Genomic DNA, 21,590 nt, shown 5'->3' on the forward strand with positions numbered 1-21,590 from the left:
TTTTGTAATTTCTGTGGAAGCTTATGTAAAGCACTCTGATACCTCCGGGTCTAGCCAGCGCTATATAAAACTCTCAAAATAAAAATAAATGTCGGTTTTTGCCCGACTAGGAGCTGTGACACACTTTAGTTTGATAATCATTTAAGGTTGTCTAGTGTCATGTAAAGTGGTGCTGCACTTTTGTTGTAGGTACACTGTAAGGTTTTAAAACTTTGTTTATTTGCATTTTCTGTTCAAGAATACAACACATACAATAATTATCAGGCATTTCCGTTACAGTGCAAGTCTACAATTTGGTACAGCACAGTTGTTAGCATGTAAAGGTTGGTCACAGTACACAGTGAGCTTGTTCTGCAGGCAAGGTGTACATCACTGCACATTCTGCTTTGTATCTGCCGGCTCCAGTATTCTACGCTTCCCGGTGGCCCCAGCCAGCCAGCTGACCTGTACATGTAGCACTCATACACCCGTATCACTGGCAGTCATACGCTGAAGATAAGTCGTGAGAGGTTCCAAAATGCTGCAGGGTCTAGAACGAGGAGGGAGCAGCTCCGCATATATGTTTTGCTCGTGACAATATGTCATATCTGCCAGACATTCCTTAAATTTCGGTGCCCTGTACCCCCCCCCCCCCCCCCCCATCTACATGCAATTTGTCGCTTTCGAATGAGCAGACACACCCCTATCAGACGTTTGATTCGCCCTTTATACCCGGGTAAATAACCTAGGAGCCCCATCTCCGGTGTTCAGTCCAACTGTTCGCCCGCCATGTCACTCAGGGCCACTCCCACCTTGGTCCAGTAGTGCGCTATGTCTCTACACTCATATGCGCGATTTAAAAACCCAACTCCCTCCTGTCTGCATCAGTCACATTTATCGTTGCCCCGCAGTTGGAGGATGTGCATTTTTACCGGGTTATAATACATCATATGGAGGAATTTAAAATGTATAATCCGAAATCTGCTACTTGCTGTAATGCGCTCCATTAGCTGGCAGCAGCATGTCCAGATCTCGTCTGTCAATTGATATCCTAATTCTGCTTCCCACCCCGTTTTTGCCTTCAATGTTTTGTGTCCCTGCTCCTATTGTCGCCTTGTATATACAGGACACTGCATGAGAGGCCCCAGCTAGCAACAGTTGGTGCAATGGGAGCAATGTGGGGGATTCCTCCGGGAACTTTGGAGTAGCGGCTTTGACATCTTGGCGTAGTCGAATGTATAGGAATCGCTCTATGGTAGTGGGAGTGTTGTCCCCAAAAAAACTATCTGCCCTTTTGAATTCCCCTTGGGCATACATATCTCCCCATGTGTTCATGTCATATTTTAGGAGCATAGGTTTGCATATACCTTCCTGTATGACTGGTATTCCATGTTCATCTCGGAGGGGAAGGTACTTTGTAAGGGTCCCAAAACCCACTGGGTTCAAAATTATAACATAACCTATTATGCAGCATGGATTCATAGATTTGTATTTATTCATTGTGTTAATTTTTTAATTTGATAGGAGCTGTGAGAGTACTAGTGCTGAGTGAACCAAACTTGAATCTGAAATCTTTTCAGTGCTAAACTAAAGTTGGAGTTTGGTCCAGGTCCGCGAGTCCTTGACTCACACAATTTCCACTGCCGTGAATTTCAGAGTTCATCTGAGGATAAGTAGTTTGCGCACTTATGCCCCGCGAGTTGCCGTTATTGGAGACAGTTATTTTTGCGTTGTAGTGAAGGCTTTGTAACCTGTTATGCTACAAAATAATGAGCTTTAATTGATACTGCATTTGTCCACTAGTAGCCAGTTTAACAGTTTTGTGTTGATGTGCCTTGTGATCTGTGTGTGCCTACTACAGCTCTACTAGTGATGCAGTGCTTAATTTGAGCTTGTGGTTTCCAGGGTTCAGTACTAGCACCTAATTGTCAACACCAGCACTTATGACAATCTGCCACATAGTGGTGCTGTTTATCTAATTTAAAATGAACACAACGGCTGTCTGTTTATTAAGTCAATATACATTAAAAATGACTAATACCTGCTCCCCAAGCCATACATATAGCTTTGGAGGTCTGTAATGGCTGAACTGCCACACTACTAGGAGTGTGATGGTAGGTATTTATGTGGGTTCTGTCATTGGCAGTGCTGGCAGGGGCAATGGATGATGCAAGCTGCAGTGGCCTCCTGACAAGGGCCATGTCATTTATTTTGTTTCAAATTAATCACTGCAGTGATGTTGTAGCATTTTGCAGTTGTGCAGGAAGATTCTATGAGATTTCAGTAATCTGGCTTGCCATCAAAAGCTGCCACCGGCTAGTATGTGTGATTCAAAATGTGGAGGGAAGGCTGATATATCTGAATAGACCGATCTAGATTATGACGCTTTAAAGCACTTCCCTGATTTGATTCTCCATTTTGTCATCTGATTATACAGCATGGACCCTAAAGACTTTAATTTGGGTCTCATGTTAAAAATGTAACGATTTAGTATTGTTTAGTCGGTCACTGGAATTATGCCAAATATGCAGATGCGCCAATGCTGCGTGTGAATTTGCCTGAAATTTTTCTGGTCCCAGAATCAAACAGGGGCACAGACAACCAATTGTTCCGTTGGATTTAATCCTGTGACAAATTTTTTAGTTCACGTTTAGAAACATTTTGAATTTAACAATACATATACATTACAAAAAACATGGAAAACACGGACAACGCCGGCTCTTCAGGTAACTGCTCCCCGCTTTCTAAACAGAGCCCACGCAAGCTGTTGGATTGCCTAGGCATTAGTAACCTGACGGTACCTATGCTTTCCTTTAGATACTCCAAGCATGACAATATCTCAAACGGCCGACTGAGTTCACGCCGCGCTAGTTCCTGCCGCGGACAGTAGACGATCGAGCAGTGGATTAAATCCTCCTCCCCCTCCTTTGGAGGTAAGCGCCCTGAGACCATCGCGCAACCTTTTCAAACCACTGCAGGTTAAACATTGTAGGCGAAAGGACGCGCCTTGATTTCATTTCATTCATGCTTTCAGATATTCCTTAGTATCCATTTACACTCGGAAAACCTCGTGGTTGTCCTGATATCAGAAAGAAATTCCTTCAGTCAACCCGACACCGTTCCACACACCCGTAAGTCTCACTAACTAAAACTAGACTGTGTGTTCATGTCGTCTCTATGTTGTGTGAGTATGTTCATTAAAACGGATGTAGGGTGATTTTTATTAGACTAGTGGTTTTTTAGACTAGTGTTGCTACAGAAATAGATAACATTATTGGCTTTCCCTTTCTTTAGGGTTGGGCAGAGTTCCCCGTTCCTTAGTTTAAGGTAAGATCCCTTTTGACAATGCGGTCTTTCTCTCACAAAGTGGGCCAGCTTAGTAAATTTTGTTTCTCTGCTTTGTTTGCAGTCAAGTGTTGGTCCTGACGAGAATCCCCTCAACAAAGGGATTCGAAACGCGTAGACCCTGGTTTTTTCTACGGCCAATCTTGCGAAAAAACAGCGTTAAGCCTCATTATTATGCACAGTAGTGATTTGATGGCCTTTTTGTAAAGATTTATTGAATGAAGATTTCTGTCTTATGTTGTACGTTAGTTTGGTTGTACGAGTAGTATGAGTAGTATGAATGTTGTCCTCATGGGTGATTGTATGAATGAATATAGTGGTGTCTAATTGTTTCTAATGATGTCATCATCAAGTTAAGTGTTTTCCATGTTTTTTGTAATGTATATGTATTGTTAAATTCAAAATGTTTCTAAACGTGAACTAAAAAATTTGTCACAGGATTAAATCCAACGGAAAAATTGGTTGTCTGTGCCCCTGTTTGATTCTGGGACCAGAAAAATTTCAGGCAAATTCACACGCAGCATTGGCTTGTCTTTTTGTTCTTATATTATAATTGGTTTGGCCTTGCTGCCATACGAGCCAGAACCCCTTTTGGTTTTCTAGGTAGTCTAGCGGGTGCATACCCGCGAGGTTTGTTTGTTCTTTGTGAGGGTAAGTGGTCCTCCTTGAGGTATGTCCACTGGTTAGTGGGGACCGGAAGTGGAGGTCCTCCTCGTACATACTAAGGAGTCACGTTTCCTTTTATGTAAGTTTTGTAATTGTTTTGTTTGTCTAAAGCGTCCAAAATATGACAGAACATGACACCCTGGCATATAGTGAAGAACATATATTGAAACTACTAAGCGACCCACCATTGTTTGCGTCAGCCGCATTAAGCTCCACAGCTAAAATCAATAATGAATCTGACAGACTCATAAGGCTCAAGAAAAAACAAATAAGGACTGATTTACATGGTCATTTCCTAATAGAGCACTTGAGAGCTGGAACCATCCCAGGAGGTCTGCAGATCCGTAACGTCCCTGTAATATTTACAGATGACCCAATATACAAAAAAGGCTATAGCCTAATTGAGACGAAATGTAGTAGGGACCTCATGGTTCTCACAGTAGAAACGGCTCAAAGATTGTCCAAACATCAACTAGAGGAAATCGCAACTTTGGAAAGCGAAATTAAAACAAATCAACTCATCTCGGATGCTAAATCCCTTCTAGAAAAAGTTGATAAAGAAATCCTAGAGTTTAAAGACTATTCGGTAAACCAGAAGAGTAACAAATTCGAAAAGGATAAAAGGAATTTTTCATTGGATAAAGTGTACCCATATTTGCAGATTGATTTCTATTCACGACCAGAGTCACGCAAATTTCTACCTGAATACCAGGGCAGATCGAGACACAACTTTATCACTTTTTCGGATACAACATCATCTTCTAGTGGTAGTGACATAGATAATTCGAATAACCGTTCAGACTTCAACAGAAGAGGTAATTCACAACAAAACTATCAACAACAACCGCCTTTTTTAGGGAGAGGCCAACGGAAACCTCGAGGGAGATCCAGATACACAAATCAACCATGGGAGATGTCAACAAGACGTCAGAACTACAAAAACTAAACGTTTCACCAATCTTTAATCTATCAGAAAAAGTCTTAACAGATGCAGAACTCAGCATTCTAGAAATGGGACTATCCTTCGTACCAACTAAAGGGACCAACTTTGTACAACTTAAGACAGAGTTCATTGAATTCTGCCGCAAAATTCGGCTAAAAACCTTCTTCTTGGAAAACCCCATACAAGTAAGCACAGAGACAACTGGATTAAAGAAAAAATCAAGGTTCTGCCCTCCAGCGTCAAAAGTCCCCAAAGAGGTTATTATTTTTGAAAAAGTGATCCTCTCAGCAATAGCTGAAGTTGAAAAACACAAAAAGAAATATGTCAAACCAAATATTACCAAGGCTCAAAAAGAAGCATTATTCGACCTAAAAAGCGACCCTTCAATAATAATAAAACAAGCTGATAAGGGGGGATCCATCGTTGTATGGGCAACTGAGCGATACACCACCGAAGTAAATAGACAACTTTCTAATCAATTCTGCTACAGGAGGATAACAAAAGACCCCACATGTGAACTACAAAACAAACTTTTTCACATACTGCAACAAGGCTTTGACCAAGGATTCTTGGGCAAAAAAGAATTTGAGTACCTAAACATCCATCCCCGGACCCCGGTCTTTTATGTACTCCCAAAAGTACACAAAGATCAACATCACCCACCGGGGAGACCAATAGTCTCCGGCTGCGAGTCACTAACAGAACCCATCTCAAAATTTGTGGACTTTTTCTTGAAACCATTCATGTCAGAAGTAAAATCTTATCTGAAGGACACCACCGATTTTTTAATTAAACTTGAAACAATGGAATTTGAAGAAGACTCACAATTTTTAGTGACACTTGATGTCACATCATTGTACACGGAGATTCCGCAAGATGAAGGCCTAGCAGTGATTAAAACATTCTTAGACAGTAGACCCAAACCTGAAAAAATTCCGACAGAGTTCATCATGGAGCTAGCCACGTTCGCCTTAAAGAACAACTATTTTTGTTTTAAAGAGGACTTTTACTATCAAATTAAAGGCGTGGCGATGGGCTGTCCCTTTGCCCCTGAGGTAGCGGTCCTCTATATGTCCAAATATGAGGACAAATTTGTTCATAACAACAATCCATTTGCCGACTGTATCAGTAGCTAGGTCCGATACATCGACGATGTTTTCATGGTGTGGTCAGGAGATGAGCCAAAGTTACAATCCTTTGTCAATTGGCTCAACAATAGGACTCCTGATATAAAATTCAGCATGAATTGTTCTAAAACCAAAATGCCTTTCTTGGACGTTGAGGTATACCCTACTAATGGACGTCTCATGACGACGCTATACAAGAAAGAAACTGACCGAAATCGAGCACTACATTATTCTAGCAACCATCTACGTAGTTTAAGAGAGAACTTGCCCTATGGGCAATTCCTGCGAATCCGCAGAAATTGCTCATTTAAAGATGAATATTTTTTTCATGCAGAGAAGCTTAAGGCCAACCTGCTGGCCAGAGGCTACCCGAAGAAACTGTTGAAAAGAGCAATAAAAAGAGCATGGTGGACACCACGAGAAACATTACTGGAAAGACGTGAAAAATCACAAAGTGAGAGAATTGTTTGTGTCTCCACATTCAATCCAACATCAAATTGGTTTAAGAAAATTATTAATCAAAATTGGCACCTGTTAAAGAACCTGGACAAAACATTCAATGAGATCCCGCTATTTGCATTCAGGAAAGACAAAAATATTGCCAACCATATAGTGCGAGCTGCACTACCCACGACAAAAAGTACCGACATAAGAAATATGTTGGGCCTACCGCCCATAAAAGGCCACCACAGATGCGGAACATGCATATGCTGTGACTCCACCATTGAAGGAAATCTATTTGCCCACAAGGGGATCCATTGGAAACATGAGTTTCTCGAATTGTAAATCTAAGTTCGTAGTCTACGGCATCAGTTGCCCATGCAATAAACTGTATATTGGCAAAACTAACCAGGAGATAAGGTATCGAATCCAGCAACATAAATCCCGGATTCGTAAAAATGTTCCAAACGCACCGTTGGTGAATCATTGGATGCTGCAAAAACATACCGAAATGGATGTCAAATGGTCAGTGATATCCCGAGTGGAACAAGATCAGAGAGGTGGGGACTTGGACACTAAATTACTTCAGAGAGAAGCTATGCTCATTATTAAATTCAACACGTCGGTAGATGAACTGAATGAACTCTCTGAGATATATAACTTATGATTGCCATCCATACAGCAGATGAGCAAACCTTGTCTTCAGCCTATTCCACTGATGTAAGATAATATATTGCATGTCATTGGCGCATTGGCGACCAATTGTAGCTAGACATTTCTCTTTGCCGACATGGCTTGATTCCGTTCAACCAGCGCTTCACAACAGACAAATGCGTCAGCTTTGGCGCTCCCGCTAACCTTCGTCAAACAACAGATTCTGCTAACACCTTCAGGCAGACTACGAATCCCAGAAGCCTCACAGTCGCGCTCCCCGCGCATGGTTAAAAAATGCTCCAATAGGAAAACAGGTACCTAATGGGTGATTGACTATCTGAGAAAGGATACACGGACAACGCCGGCTCTTCAGGTAACTGCTCCCCGCTTTCTAAACAGAGCCCACGCAAGCTGTTGGATTGCCTAGGCATTAGTAACCTGACGGTACCTATGCTTTCCTTTAGATACTCCAAGCATGACAATATCTCCAAAACGGCCGACTGAGTTCACGCCGCGCTAGTTCCTGCCGCGAACAGTAGACGATCGAGCAGTGGATTAAATCCTCCTCCCCCTCCTTTGGAGGTAAGCGCCCTGAGACCATCGCGCAACCTTTTCAAACCACTGCAGGTTAAACATTGTAGGCGAAAGGACGCGCCTTGATTTAATTTCATTCATGCTTTCAGATATTCCTTAGTATCCATTTACACTCGGAAAACCTCGTGGTTGTCCTGATTTCAGAAAGAAATTCCTTCAGTCAACCCGACACCGCTCCACACACCCGTAAGTCTCACTAACTAAAACTAGACTGTGTGTTCATGTCGTCTCTATGTTGTGTGAGTATGTTCATTAAAACGGATGTAGGGTGGTTTTTATTAGACTAGTGGTTTTTTAGACTAGTGTTGCTACAGAAATAGATAACATTATTGGCTTTCCCTTTCTTTAGGGTTGGGCAGAGTTCCCCGTTCCTTAGTTTAAGGTAAGATCCCTTTTGACAATGCGGTCTTTCTCTCACAAAGTGGGCCAGCTTAGTAAATTTTGTTTCTCTGCTTTGTTTGCAGTCAAGTGTTGGTCCTGACGAGAATCCCCTCAACAAAGGGATTCGAAACGCGTAGACCCTGGTTTTTTCTACGGCCAATCTTGCGAAAAAACAGCGTTAAGCCTCATTATTATGCACAGTAGTGATTTGATGGCCTTTTTGTAAAGATTTATTGAATGAAGATTTCTGTCTTATGTTGTACGTTAGTTTGGTTGTACGAGTAGTATGAGTAGTATGAATGTTGTCCTCATGGGTGATTGTATGAATGAATATAGTGGTGTCTAATTGTTTCTAATGATGTCCTCATCAAGTTAAGTGTTTTCCATGTTTTTTGTAATGTATATGTATTGTTAAATTCAAAATGTTTCTAAACGTGAACTAAAAAATTTGTCACAGGATTAAATCCAACGGAACAATTGGTTGTCTGTGCCCCTGTTTGATTCTGGGACCAGAAAAATTTCAGGCAAATTCACACGCAGCATTGGCTTGTCTTTTTGTTCTTATATTATAATTGGTTTGGCCTTGCTGCCATACGAGCCAGAACCCCTTTTGGTTTTCTAAATATGCAGATGCAGCAATTTCTGGAATATGGGTTTGTCCCATCTGCCACATAATGCATACGATCATTTGGCTTCTAATGCCGCATAATTTGATCAACCTAATGCATAATTTGGTCCTTCCTTGTTGCACAATTCTAGTGACTCTGTGTTAGGCCATCGCTAAGGTGCTTCCTTGCAAGTAGTACTAAATTACATCTCTAAATGTTTACAAGGATCTTGCATTTATATATTGATTTGTTGGAGGCTAAAATGCATGTGTGGTCTTTGGTGGCCAACTGCAGGTTTAGCAGTAATGTCAATGTTTAGGATGAAATCCAGAACTCACTCCATTCATAGTGATGAAAAGGCCAAGTACAGTGGAACCTTATATGTAACTGCAAGCCATTTTTAGGGATGTTTTACAAATGGATCCAGGATGCTCTGTCATGAGGAGCACCATTGTAAGAACAATCTCCAAAACCCTTGTCACAAAGCTCAGATACGATGAGATGTTACTGTTTTTTTGTTAATGGGGGAACAACCTCTTATGTCTCAGAGATGGGCATTCCATATAGACATTTACAATCAGGGCAGAGTAAAGCAAGAGGCTCCACGTGCTCTTTAACTGGCAGCGGAGTTTGAAAATTTGCAATACCTGCCTGCCTTTTAGTGTGTGAGGGTTGTATATAAGTGCCTTCACACGCTCAGTGACCCTGTGGGGCTCCTAGCAGTGTCGCATGGGGAAGATTTTCATCAAGATAAAATAGGACAAGAGATGGCTCAAAATGTAGGTAATTGGATGAGGTAGATGAGTTGGCACAGGGCATCTTAGGTGACAAGACTGCCTTTTTTTATTTTAGTGGAGAGGGCTCCTGAAATCAACCTTTCACTTAGTAGATTTTAGCCGTGGATCCTGAACTGACCTCTCTGCTCTATATTTCCATAGAATTAGCAAGTGGCTGTAAAGATTTTATCATTGTTATACCTTTCCTAGGGAAAGACTAGGCTGACCAGAGTCCACCATATTCTTGCACACCATGTTTTACACCTCATCAAGGGGCTTGAATTCTTCCAGATGTGAGCCCATTCCCTCATCAGGCCTAGGCGTCGTCCGGTCCTGAAGAGAGCAGCCATCTGGTAGGCTAGGCGGAGTTCCTACTCTGGTAGCCTAGGCCACGCTGGCTCATGCCAGGGGGGCGGTTTTCAGTATTCTGCTGACCACTTGCTACACTGCCCTATCAGCCCATGTGCTGGGGCTGATTATTTGTATAAAGAAGGGCCCTCCCTCCCTTGTTCGTTCTTCACCCGAATCCTCCTTTCATTTGCTCCTCCTAGTTCGTTGGGGCAACCTCCATGCTGCAAAAGATGCTGCACTCCCAAAACAACGTAACATGAGTAGTACTGTTATTACATTCAGTATGCTTGAAGACCTTTGCTGTTTTACCTGGGCAAACTCCGATGAATATGTGTAGAGTGTGCCCCAAGGCAAGTGACGAACCAGAGAGCCTTGCAACTGATGCAGCGGCCACACAGGTGAAGGACCGGAGGTGCGCGTGGCTGGCAGTCAACATCATTAGTGAACTTTGAGCTGTTTTCATAGCTTGTCTTTTTATCAGTCTAAGCGGAGCGGAGGCTTTCTGAGCACGTCTGTTCTCTGGTGATCTGGTCAGGGCCTCTGCACTCTGTTTCATTTGCACGCCGGGTAGGGTGTGCGCCTTGTCCGTATCGTTGCTGGAAAGCTGTCCAAGCGTGCCTAAATGGGTCCAGCATCAAGGGGCATTGTGCTACCTTGTTAGAATACGATGTCAGGAGGCAGGCCCGGCCAGTGCTTAGAAATCCTTCACATGTCACGCACGAGAACCTGTCTGATGGTGCAAAACTCCCTGTACGGTTTGATATTCGTACTGGCTTCATGAAGGTTGGGGGGAGAGGGTGGTTTAGAGGGCAAAGTAGGGCTTTAAGTTTTCCGGGTCCTGCCGGTACTCTGCACCGGCAATTCTGAAAAGTAGGTGCTGAGACTAGTCCATATCGGGCTTTCCATTTTTGCCCTAACCCTCGGGGGTGAAAAAATGTCAACTCTGGAGCAGTACCACCATTTACTGCTTTTGATGTAACTTTGAAAAGACTCATTGTAGGTCTTGCATGTACATTTGGACTCTCACCAATCAGGCTTTAGAAAGGCCTGCAGCACTGAGACAGCCGTACTAATTATAGCAGACGACATCCACAAATGTATGGTTGCTGGTCGCTGCTGACTGCCCATCCTCCTAGACCTATCCACGGCCATCGACACGGTGGACCATAAACTTCTTCTCAACACACTAAAGCAACGGATCGGAGCAGATGGCCTGGTACTGAAATGGTTCACCTCTTTCTTCCAAAACCGCTCGCGACAAATCAAAATAAATAACGCAATCTCCAACACCTCCAATATAACCAGAGGTGTCCCTCGGGGCTCGGTCCTCTCACCCACTCTCTTCAATATCTAGATGGAACCCCTCACTATCCTAATCGATCAAGCCAACATCACCTACCACCTATACGCAGATGACATCCAGCTCTACCTCTCCCCAGAAGACATTCGCCATCTCAACGATACCCTAAAGAAATTTCAAAAACTGGCTATCACACAACCACCTAAAACTTAATCAAGATAAGACAGAAATCCTTCTCCTCTTTAACGACTGTCAAACCCACCAGGTCCAAGAATGGATTAAGCTTATGGACTCCCTTAACTTCGACCGTACCCTCACCGGCCCCGCCAAGTCGCTGGGCATCTCACTGGACCCAAACCTGAACATGAGCCTTCACATAAAGGCTACTGCTAGGAGCGCCCACTTCAAACTAAAACTACTCCACAAAATCAAACCCTTCCTCCCGCCTAATGATCTCAAGACCGCAACGCAAGCCCTGATTCTATCCAGACTAGACTACGGAAATGCTATCCTCACAGGTACAGCAAAATCCCACCTAGCCCCCATGAGAACAACTCTAAACACAGCAGCAAGGATGGTCACTGGAACAAAAAGACACGATCATATCTCACCCTCCCTGGAAAAACCTCAAATGGCTCCCCATTGAAGCTCACTGCCAGTTCAAAACTGCCTGTCTCACCCACAAAGTCCTTCACACTGGCTAACCAGCCTACCTTGCAGCCAAGCTCACCAAGGCAGGCCAGGCAAGAAACCGGAGAAGCACCATCAACCTACTTCTCATTCCCCCAAAGAGACACAAACAAAAAGCCCTGGCGTGCTCCTTTTCGGGAAATGCCCTCCAAATCTGGCTCTCCCTACTAGCAGATCTCAGAACCAACCCCTCCTTCGTGACCTACAAAAAAAACTTAAGGATCTCCTCCTCGCCCGACACCTCTAACCTTCGGACCAATACACCGTAGTACCTTCCCGAGGAGTCTCCTTTTTGCCCTATCTGTCTGCTCGCTCTTGTTTACATGTGTACATGTTGTAAAGCGCTCTGATACCCTCTGGTCTTGTCAGCGCTATATAAAACTCTCTAAATAAAATAAAAATAAATAAAATCTCTTCACAACTACTTAAGAGAGGCATGCTTTTGCATTTGTTCAGTCTCTGTATATTAGAGATGCATGCACTGTAAGAATGTCAGGTGTTTTGGTCTGTCCCAGTATTTACACAAATAATTTCAATAGCACTTTTTTATTTCTTTTATAGCCTATGCAACCCAATGCAGGGTGTCTGAACTCTTTTCGAAACGTACACATTATACATTGACAATCATGTACATGTGATAATCCCTGTACAAGATGAGAAACATGAGACGGTGAGGGTTACAAAGTGTAGGAGTCACATGTCCTTCATACCTCACTGTGGACTTTTAGAAGGATTACAATTTATGAATTGCAGGTAACAAAAGGATCTCTGTGTTAAAAGCAGTAACTTGCTTTACTATCTACATAAAATAAAAATCTGACATCTGCGTGTTAGATGTGCTTTGCAGGAGACAAATTTACCTTCTCTACTACTTTGATTGAAATCTGGGACTTTACAAAACACAGATCTATCCAGCAAATGCCTTAACCTCCAGAGTTATCTCACCATTATTACTATTCCCTGAGATTTACTGGGCACCTGCACAGCAGATGACTTAACCCACTCAAATATTTTAAAATGTAGACTTTGCAACCAATTAAGCATAATAGATCTATTACCATGCGTCTCCTTCATGCCAATTTCTTTGCGGCAGGGTTAAAGAAAATAAATGTATCCGTTGGGGCCCAGATTTTGCGTCTGGATTGCGCTACTTTTTTGGCACAACCCCAACGCCAAATTCTATTTGTTAAATCTCGTAATGTGCTTAAATGTACTCATGATATGCCTGATAAACATGTGTGTGAGGTCTTAATGGCTGATGTCCCTTCTTGTGAAGTCTCTTCAAGTGAGGTCTTCCTGTGATGCCATGTGCAATGTCACGCGTCCTGACATCTTGCGCTGTGATGGCACACGTCATGATTTCACTTGCATCCTGCCTAACCTGGTTAGCCCCCCTCCCTCCCCACTTCTTTATTTATCTTGGGCAATTAACAACCATTGACCAATCTAATAGCTCTGACTTCTTGCAGGTGTGATGTTACTTGCTGTATTATATATCTGGATGCAATGACAAACCGCAAAATACCAGTCGGGAGGCACACTATGCGAATGAGCGGTTTTAGTTTAGGTGTTTGTAAGCCATACCCTTAAATAAATCGGCCACGCCCGTTTGAGAGAATTCTACCCCCACCCCCCGCTGTTTTTTCATCCCACTTTAAGCCCTGGGATTCAGAACATCATCTTTTTATTAATTGGTGTCTGCGTCGAATTCCTGTTTCGTTATCTCTAAGCTGTGGGGCAGCCCTTCTGTCTTGTGCAATATTTATCTGCACTGGTAGAATGGAGGGTTGGTTTCACAAGATTTAGATGCTCTGTGGGTCTGGCTTAACAGTGCAGCTGTCTCCTAACCGAACCCGAGCTACAGAAAAAGAGCTTTCAGAACTACTGCTGAGGAGCTTTGGCTCCGCCTAAAGTTGATTGCCCTGAGCTCAGCATTTGATTGGACAGACGGTGGCTGTTTCCACTGAAAGATCTTGTTTTGCACTTGTGGGAAAGGCTTATTCTCAAAAAAACAGCAGTGGGTGGACTGTTATTTTACTGTGTTAAAGGCAATAGAGCGGTATTTTGTGGCATGGAATCCCATAGATTAATATTGCGGCTGTATTTGAATGGTAGTATGCATAGTGTATCATTCCACAATGTCAAAAATGTTCCTTATAAATGTGGCAGCTATGCTGGAACTTTAAACCTAATGATACATTAAATGCGATATTATAAGGCAACTGTCAGATATATTGCTAAAATAGGCCAAACATATTGAGTTTCTTTTTTTAGACTTTCAATCTTTTAATTTCCTTTGCATATGCTTGTTGAGTTTGTAGGTGTATTTTATTGTGTATGGGCAGGGCCTCTGGAATATTCGATTGTGCAGCCATGGTGGTTTTTGCATAATTCTAGATTTGCCACATAATCCACAGTCTGCTGCATAATCTGCAGATTTTGACAGAAAAAAAAGTTTCTAGCTTAAATGGTTCAAAAGTTACTGAAAGCCAGCTACATGTGTTGCTGCATAGTTTAAGGTCCCTTGCAAAGCATGGCTGGTCACCTTTCTGTTGTATATTGCTATATTTGGGTGTTAAACTGGTACTAATTAGGTACAATCAATGCCCAGGCAGTGTTAACAAGTGTGCGAATGACAATATAATGAAGTATTACAATCATAAAATGTGCTGTATACATCACATGATTGGTGGTTTCTTGCCACATAACTTACCCAGCCTTGCCACATAATTTGTTCCTTCCCTACTGCATAATTCCAGTGGCCCAGTGTTTAAGAAAGAAGGTTGATGGATGAATGTATGTATTATGTGTGGTATTGTACAGAGCAAGCCTAGCTAACAATCAGTGGAGTGCTGTACAGGGTCAAAGGCAGGCATACAGTCGACAAGCGATATGAGAGGTTGCTTGATTTGGGTAAAAGTGTACCGTTACTACTACATTGTGATGTAATGCTCTTTATAGAGGTGCGTCTTCAACCCTTTCCTGAATTGGAGCAGTATCAATCAGTAAAAACTTTATTCAGATGTGTTCGACCATCCATAAAAGTGTACACAATAAAAACGTACAAACAGCCATTAAAACAACAAGACACCGTTTTGTATTAAATAAAATGATGCACCTAGTTTGAGAGCAGCAGAGTCCTTCCTGCATGAGCAGAATGTTTTAAGAAGGAACCAACATACAAAACAGCTTCCTCATTTAAAAGCAACAATAAAAATCTTAAGGCTGGTCTGCATTGAGTAGTATTAAAACAAGTGGAATCAAGAACAATCTAGTATACTTAAAATAAAAAAAATCATAAAATGGAACATAGATTGGCCAGATGTTTCTTCTCAGGGACAGGGCTTGGATATGATATTGGATACGTAGCCTCCACGGAAGCACAGCAGGTATTTCATAGTTCCAGATCTAAAAAGGACCAACAAAGACCGTTCCCATTGGGTATGAGCCAGACTGATGTAATCGGTGGGACAGTCAAATTCACTCAAATCGAGATATTGCACAACATTCGTTTTGTCATCCATATCTTTCAAATGCATCAATTCCTCATAATCCTAAATTGCTTTGACAACAGGCTTCTTGTGAACACCTTCACACGTTAATGGATCAATGAAAATGAACTGCGTGCTGATTTACAGAGTTCAGCCTTTACAAATGCAAACCAGGGGATTGGTTGTCTCTTGTCTAAAGAGAGGCAGTCCCTTATCTCCTTAGTTAGGACTACTTCGCGATTTCGCCGACTGGCAAGCCCTAATTAGGTCTACTAAGAAGGGAATGCCCAGGTCCTTGTGACCGATAAATTGCGAGACTGGAATGGGTACAGACTGAAGAGATCTGCAAATTCTGTTTTCTACGCACTGGATGGTCATGCAGTTCAAATTCCCACATACCTCTGCCCCATACAAGGCAATCAGTATACATTGCGATTTGTATATTAACAACATGGGTAAAGAGGAGCACCCTCTTTAAGTTGTGGAAGACTGAGTAGTGAGCCATTAGCCATGGAGAGCCTAGTTGTGCGAAGAGCAATATTATAAGACCAAGATCCTTGGGCAGAAAAAAACTCTCAGATAGGGAAAATTAATTACACTGCTCAGACAGTGGTTACCATGTGACGTTTTCGAAAGGGTACTATACATGGGGCCGCAGGCATGATGTGAGATTTAGAAAAGTTAGTCTGAAGATCAAGGGAGGACATAAAACCATCAAAGGTATGTACAAGCAAGTGCAATGCCCTAAGAGTGCGAGTCATAAGCACTTCGTCGGCCGCATAAACGACCGAGGGGCGGGGACTGCCTTTTATAATAGGTGCATCAGGAGTGGCACGAATTAAGTGGGAATGTAGCTCATTAATGTGAAGAATAAATAAAGGGGCCAACCTGCAACCCTGCCTCACTCCGCAATGAATGCCGGTATCCCTGCATACCTCACCCAGTATGCTGATGCGGACCCTGGCCCTCATATCCTTGTGCAAGTATGCAAGAAAGTGTACCAGAACTATATCCAAACCTCTAGCAGCAAGCAGATGCCACAATTAGACCTGGTTCATGCAATTGAATGCTGATGAGAGGTCCATAAAGGCCAAATATAACGGACTGTTTTGCAACTGTGTATTATCCTAAAATAAAGTTTAAATTCAGACATTGCTCTATGGTTCCCACTTAACGATTAACCCCATATTGACAGGGGTGTAAAGCAGACTCTTCTATCACCCTGGCCAGGATCCTGTTATAAAAATTCTGCCTAAAATCTAGGCAGTTTTATCAGTTAGAAAAATTGGAGCAGTATCGGGGAGGTCCTGATGAATACAGGGATGTTACTCCAGATCCTGGGTACATAGATGGAAAAAGGTGCTGTCTTTGTTTTTTTGCTTATTTTTCACTTCATAGTCTCTAGTCTTATGGTGACCTGACTGCTGATTTTTAAATTGGTGCGTGATGGCACATTGGGGCCAATGCAGCTCAATCAATTATTTCTTCAGGCCTAAGATGAGAAGTTCTGTAGCATGTATGATGCCTTTTGGAGGGTGGTGGGCGGGGCAGTGGGTGTTACCACCAGCCAGATGTGATAGTACGAAAGGATGTAGGTGTACAATGATAAGTAACAGAGCATATGTATGAAGACCTGTATTAGTGCTCAAACTCGCTATTAATTTAAACACTTTCAGTTACAATCACGACCTATTGGAATTGCTAATGCTGGTTTTACATTTTTCTGGTATTTGACTTTAAAATAGTTGCTGACGTTTTTCATTATTAAAATCTGGACATATTAGTATGATCGTTCGGTTAAATGCTAACTTTCCTTGAATATTTCAGCGTGTTTTTTTCTTACATATTTTTAGTGTTTGCATTACCTAGGGATTTCTGCATACCAGGCTACCGTCAGAGTGAACGATTGCTCAATAACGTAAGTGGGACTCACTGAAAGTTAGGATTTATTTCCCTTCTTCAACCAAAACTGAAAATTAATCAAGGCCTCCCGCAGAGGATCGTCAAGTGCACCACTGTTCACTGGAAGTCCCAAATATACTTGCTACAGTGGTCCCTTGCACATTTCCAGACAGTCCAGCATTCATTTAAAGTGCTGCTTTGAATTATTTATGTAACTTTTTTCCTTATTTGAAAAAAGGCTTTGCGACACACAGTGAAATGTCTGATGGTAGATTAACCATCCTGATTGGGATCCATTTCTTTCCGTCTTTACAAGGGTCTTACCCTTCACCTTTCCAGGTCTCATGCTTTGTGGCTGTGGACACCTTCAAATGCTAAACTTCGTTGTTTCCTCCCTGTATTTACATTATTTTATGTTGTATGTTTCCCGAGCATTTCTTGTCTTTCACATCCTTGTGAAATCCAACAAAACGTATTGCATTTGAGATTTATCCAAATTTTGGGTTAATGCCTCCTTGTTGGCGTTCTAAAGTAAAGTGGCAATACTGCACAAAAAAAAGACAACCCATAAACGACGACCGACATTGACGCATGTTATTACGTTACTTCTGCGTACTTCCTGGATGTCGTATGCAATGCGCGGCACTCTTCCCTTTGAAGGGAAGCCGGGAGCGTTCTTGGCACTGCTGTCCTTTGGCTGTTCTAGCAAACAGCATGTGCAAACTTGGGAGAATCCCAAATAAAGCGCATGCCAAGGGCTCTGATCCTAGAATGGGTGCTTACCTCAGGGTTGCAAGTAGGAAACCAGCATGGGCAAATCCTATAGCTCTTGGCATTGTGATCTATTAGCTTTGCGAATGGTTTTTATCCATGCTGTGCAGCTGGTGGGGGGTGAGGGGTGGGGTGGGGTGATAGGCTGAAGCAACTGCCATTGTCATTTTCTAGGTGGATGCATGTACTTTCTTTTTCGTTTTAGTTACTGATGTGAGTTGAATTGGTAGCTCAAAAAAAAGATTCTTTTGTATTTTTTATTTTTTAATTTTAATGTGAGGGGGAGAACGAAAGCGACGCGTGGGGCCGAAGCAACACAGGGGAACAGATTTGAAAGGAACAGAGTGTACCATGACTTGTTAACGAACGCGGAAAGGACAACGGGGAGTGCGGGGGTAACAGACATGGTAATAACACCAGGGAACGTGGGGGGTAATGGACGCAAAAGCAACACAGGGGTGGGTGGAGGGCAATGTCCATAAGAGCATCGCGGGGGATGAGGAAGCTACATGGAGGAAATGGGTTGGTAGAGGGGCCACTGAGGAAAAGCATATGGGTGAGTGCAACTGGGTGCCGGGGTGGGTGACTGCAACACAGGGAGAGAAGTACATGAGTGTGACAGCTCAATAAGGCATGCACTCTCATGGAGTGCTCAACACAAAAGAAACAGATGGTGCTTAAAAGCAAGCAATGGAAGCAAAGATGCCAGCCAGTCAAAGCAATGTTAAAGAGGCAATGCCTTTATGGTAGGGACAAATACAAGATTTTCAAGCTGGAACATGATAAATGAGAGTGAAAAGGAAAGCTAAGCAATGGTTAGCAATGGATGGATCCCAAGCTCGTCTGTGTTCATAGTATGCCTCAGAGGCGTAGCTAGAGCTTGTGGCGCCCGGGGCTACCCTTCAGATTGCCGCCCCCTGGGGGGGTGCTGGGGAAAATGGACGGCGAGCACCTGAAAGAGGTCCGAGAGACACGTAGTATCGCCGCTAATAGTTACCTTGATCATGCAAGTTACATGCACATACATGACACGGTCCAGGGCTAGACAGCCCCCATCTCCAAAATAGTGCCACCTGGGGTGGACTGCCCCCACCTAGCTATGCCGCTGAAGGAAAAGCAGAAGGAAACCCAAAACTTACATCAGTTCTACCTACCCTGTTTGTGACATTGCACTCATAACATCACAGATTGTACCCTTGTCCCCTATCTGCCACATCCATGACATCTCACTTATGACATCACAGCATGTGCAGGACCTCTGTTCCTTATCTGTCCCATCCATGACATCTCATCCATGACATCACAGCTAGTGCAGGACCCCTGTCCTCTGGTCATATTCAAGCCACCTACCCTATCATGTGCCCAGCTTCTGTGGCACGAACACCTACTCCTCTAGGCATAAACTGCGATTGTAGAGAACTGGTTTTAGGGTGTGCTGATCTGGTTAAATTTACAAGAACCTCCCTCCTCCCCTGCCTCTCAAGACCTTACCTGGGTCCTGCGGCACCCACCGGGGCTGCCCTCATCCTTGGTTTAAGTGTCTTCAAACCCTATTTAGAATCCACCTCTCTCCGTGACTCAGCATCACTCTGTGAATGAGTTCTTGTTCCACAACACATGACCTTCCTTGCCTACCTCACAGATGTCAGTTACAAAATGCGCTGTGCCGAATGCTCAGTCATCCTTTTCTATCTCAGAAAAAGGTGAACTTTATTCTGGTCACCCTACGGCTGCCACTCTCACCCAACCACGCTTGCAGGTGGAGGAAAATGTACCCTTGGTACATCACTATGAAATAAACCGAGTACCACGTGTCATTTACTACTCCTAGAAAAGGTAAGAGGGTGGTATAAAGCAGCACATGAAAGCGTCCCTGAGAGATTTTTTCTAGCTAATTACTCCCAAGAGGTATTAAGGTGCCGTGGCTTGTCTGTGTCGTTTTAGGACTTGTGTGCAACGGAGGGAGGACTAAAGCCATTGAGAAGCCTTGACTTGCCCTCCTTCTATTGCCCACAAATGTTGCTGTCCTGTGATGTTTATCTGCCATGCGATACTGAATGGACAAGTGCCACTTCTAGGAATGCCCATCCAAACTCATGGGGGTATATTTAAAAGTGTCCAGACCATCTTTCACTTTACTGCCTAAATCTTGCCCTTGAAAATAAGTTCTGACCCCCCACTTCTTTTTATAGGACTTGTGAACTGCCACTCACAAAAGATCCTTTTCTCCCCTCTGAAACCCGTTTAAGCTCCCTCTTACCTTACTCAGCCTCCAGTACTCCACAGTGGTGGCAGCCAGGGTCTCTATGTAGGGGTTGGTTCTCTCCTGCTGCAGCAGGAAATCCCCCAGCACTGCCATTGCCACAGACTCGACTCCTCACGAGAGCGCGTAGTGGTGGAGCGCATGACGTGTCACTGCCACGTTCTCAGCGTGAGGGCTGGCCAAAAATGATGTCCAAGGCCGTCATTGGTAGCGCTGGCATGCTACAAGATTGATGGCCCTGACAGAAGGGCGCAGGCGGGAGAACCAGGGGCCGCGCACAATACACCTTTAACGGCAGCAGGACATAGCTGACAAAATTTAATAACTACAAACAACAGACGGGGGAGGAGTTAGCCAGGCACTCTACCACCCTGGCAGACTGGCACTGCTTCAGAGAGCCTCTTGGTGCACAGCTGAGCCCGTGGAGGGAGCACGGTGTGCAGGGCAGAGACGCCCGCCACTGCACGTTTACACCTGCCATTTAATTGGACGTGTTTTTAATTAATGGGGCCCCCGGGACCGTGCCGAGGCCCGGCTCTGAAGAGGGGCTGGGGAGGAATCGGGCGAGGAGCCGGCTTGGACCGCAGGGGGTGCTTACTACTAGGATACCCGCTATCAATCACGGCCTACTTCCGCTGTGGTGGGCTATTGGCTGGCATTCGGCGTGGGCGGGCATTTGTGTGGCGGGACACCGCCATCTCCCTGCCAGAGGAAGCGAGTCCTCATCGGCCTCCTCCAGTCTGAGGTACCAAGGGCGCAGGCTGCCTTCTCATGCCAGGACTTCGGCCTGCTCCTCGTTGCCCCCAGAGTCATCGAGAGGGCGCAGTGGCACCCTTCATGCCGCAGGCATGAGTCCAGGAATGAGAGGAAAGGAATTTACTTCTCTGCATTTATGGCCTTTTTTCCCCTAGTACTATGGTTGGATTTGGTAGCACGTTTTAATATGAAATATTTCTATGAAATAAATCAAATACATAACATATATAGGACTTTGCCCTAGTGGGCAAGAGCGTGAAAAATGCACATCATAGTAAAGCTTTCATGGGAAGGATAGAAGCCCCAGAGATCTTCACATAAGACCAATGTGTAAGGGCACTGATTTACACCACGCGGGGTGCAAAACGCCTATGGTTTTATATTGTACTGGAAGGAATTGATTTCTAATCATACAGCACCACAAATTCAATCACCTCTAGGTACATAGAGCACAACGACTCAGGAGCAACTAATGGAAAGGTGTGTGATGGGCATTAGAGTGAGGAGATAATGTATCTTTCTAGTAAATGTTTTTCGGTCTGACGTAAGCCA

General features: G+C 43.6%; 1 protein-coding gene across 3 annotated transcripts in view; it reads left to right on the forward strand.

The window, feature by feature from the left end:
• Nucleotides 1-21,590, forward strand: part of FURIN (furin, paired basic amino acid cleaving enzyme) — a 382,970-nt gene that overhangs the window by 24,061 nt on the left and 337,319 nt on the right. Inside the window, exons 2-3 of one of the 3 annotated variants that reach the window (XM_085644361.1) lie at nt 2,797-2,912; nt 3,014-3,110. The exons of the other annotated variants lie outside the window; for them this stretch is intronic. The gene's annotated coding sequence lies outside the window, so the exon portion shown is untranslated. The remainder of the gene's footprint in view (nt 1-2,796; nt 2,913-3,013; nt 3,111-21,590) is intronic. 3 annotated transcript variants of the gene reach the window in all.

Source organism: Triturus cristatus, chromosome 3_1 (genome assembly GCF_964204655.1).
Source record: "Triturus cristatus chromosome 3_1, aTriCri1.1, whole genome shotgun sequence".
NCBI classification, from domain to species: domain Eukaryota; kingdom Metazoa; phylum Chordata; class Amphibia; order Caudata; family Salamandridae; genus Triturus; species Triturus cristatus.